Source organism: Thamnophis elegans, chromosome 1, assembly GCF_009769535.1.
Source record: "Thamnophis elegans isolate rThaEle1 chromosome 1, rThaEle1.pri, whole genome shotgun sequence".
In the NCBI taxonomy this organism is placed as follows: domain Eukaryota; kingdom Metazoa; phylum Chordata; class Lepidosauria; order Squamata; family Colubridae; genus Thamnophis; species Thamnophis elegans.
In genome coordinates this window covers 130337322-130339885 of record NC_045541.1, presented here as the reverse complement: position 1 = coordinate 130339885, position 2564 = coordinate 130337322, and positions in this window count along the sequence as shown.

Sequence of the window (2564 nt, the reverse complement as noted above, 5' to 3'; positions counted from 1 at the left end):
ATTGCATTACGTTTGACACTCGCAGTCAGTTTAGAACCGGAAGTATTAACTAAATCTGCGCTTTAAAAAAAAAAAGGATGGATTTAGATCGCCGAGTTGATGGCAGGGATCTCTTCACACCAAGTTGTGCCTGGTTTTTGTAACACATTGATCAGAAGTATATTTGCTGCGTGCAGTTATCGATGTTTTGATATCTATACACTTAGTATAATGATATAAGAAAATTGGGGGCAATTCCTTTCTACAGATCTAATTTGTAACTGACCTCTGATTAGGCATATCAGTGGAGCATAGCTATCTCTTACAGCAACCGGGGTTATATTTTCGTGCCCTTCTTTTCTTCTGTCTATATTTTCTACTGAACAAACACATAGATTGAAATGTGAGAATAACACTTTACTGCCTCTTATAAAGAGGGGTCTGAGCTACCTAAAACTACACTATGAACTGTTAATCAATCAAGACATCTTCCTTTAGCAACAAATTATTTCAAAATTTGTCAAAATTACATAGCATATAAACAATAATGACTATATTAATTCTACTGAATATAAGCAACATGTTACTCTGAACAAGTTACCGTAGTCAAATATAATGTGAAAATATATGTCATCAATACTATTTTTCCATTAGAAGTTAAGATACATAAGTGATTTTAATAAATCTTTAAAAAGTGATTAAATAAGGCCAGCTTTTGCATATATTTAACCTGTTAGAGTGGCTTGTTTATTTTCATGCAAAATAATAATACATATTCATGAAGAAGTTAAATTCTTGAAAAGTGAGTTAGCAGATCAAAATGGAACAATCCCAATCTTTTCCTATATTTAGCAACGTGATATTGTTGGGAGCAAATATTAGATGGTCATTCCATCACATAATCATGAAAAATAATACAGACAATTTGTAATTTTATAAAACAAACTGCTTTCCCTGATATTGGTAATATTTTATGTTTCGTCTTTCCCTGGGAAGAAAATCACCAGACTGTTCTTAAATAATTATCTCTATTCATCCCTGTCAGACAGATGCCTCAGCCTGATTTTGATAAAAGCCCAATGTAGCTTTTAAAGCAGTGTGTTATAACTGATCTGCATAAAATTATAGATGGACAAATACCTATTTAAGACCATGTCTATTTGCTTACTTTCTACAGACTTTAGAAAGATATTCCTGTATATATGTGTCTGTCTGTCTGTCTGTTTGTCTCTCTCTCTCTCTCTCTCTCTGTGTGTGTGTGTGTGTGTGTAGAAATGTATATCCATTATAATATTGGTTCAGCAAACTGCAACTTCAAATTCAGCTGTCCCAGAGTAATGGCACCAGCATGAAACAAAGCAGGCATTTTGCCTGCACTTCACTTTTCTATGTATGAAACTGTGAAAACAGAATGAAGAAAAACCACTACCATAGATAAAACTGGCAAAACTATTGTCAATACTACCTGATTATTATTTTTTTAAATCTCTCTTGCAGTCTGTTAACATGTTTGGCTCTTTGTTTATCCAATGTCATGACTGATAGTTGGGGATCCCAATACATTCCAATAAATATCATGTTCTGTGACTCAACAGATACTGGCAAGTAAATACTTCTCATTTGTTATATTAATTTCCCCAGCTGGGAAACAGAAAGCTACATAATTATATACAGTAGGTTAGGCTTGTTCTAAAAAACCTGTTAGACATGTCCATAAATTATATTCTACAAGAATTTAAACAGCCCTGAGAAAGTCCAATACTGCTCCCTGAAAGGATCCAGACATTTTAGGGTTCTACTATCACAAACAAGATTTAGGGATTTACTATCACTGGGATGGTGAACCTGTGGCATGTGTGCCACGAGTAGCACACGGAGCCATTTGTCAGGGCATGTGAAGCGCTGCCCTGTCAGCTGGCCAATGCACATGCACGCGCTGGCCAGCTGAGTTCACCCTTTTTTAAAGCCATTTTTTGCCCTCCCCAGGCTCCAGAGGCTTTATAGGAGCCTGGGGAGGGCAAAAAGAGCCTTCTCCCCCCCCCCCGAGGCTCTCCGGAGGCTCCATGAGCTTCCCTGAAGCCTCCAGAGTGCAAAAAACCAGCCCTATGGGCAAACTGGAAGTTCGGAACTTCCAATTTGCTTGGAGGGTCGTTTTGACTGCTCCAGAGGCTTCAAGGAAGCCTCTTGAAGGTCCATGAAGCCTCCGGAGGGCCTGGGGGGGGGAGGCTGTTTTCACCCTCCCCAGGCTCCTATAAAGCCTCTGGAGCCTGGGGAAGGCGAAAAAGCATGCCAAAAATGGGGGGGGGGGCTGTAGTGCGCACATGCGTACTGGGGGGCGCGCATTGCATTATGGATGTGGCACGCCCACACACAACCCCCCTGCGCTCCCCCCACTTATGGCAAGCCAAAAAAGGGTCGCCATCACTGTACTATGACAAGGCTGGGACGCTGCAGCTCAGTGGCTGAGATGCTAAGCTTGTCAATCAGAAAGGTGGCCGGTTTGAATCTCTAGTGCTGCAGAACGGGGTGAGCTCCCATTACTTATCCCAGCAGTTTGAAAGCACATAAAAATGCAAGTAGAAAAA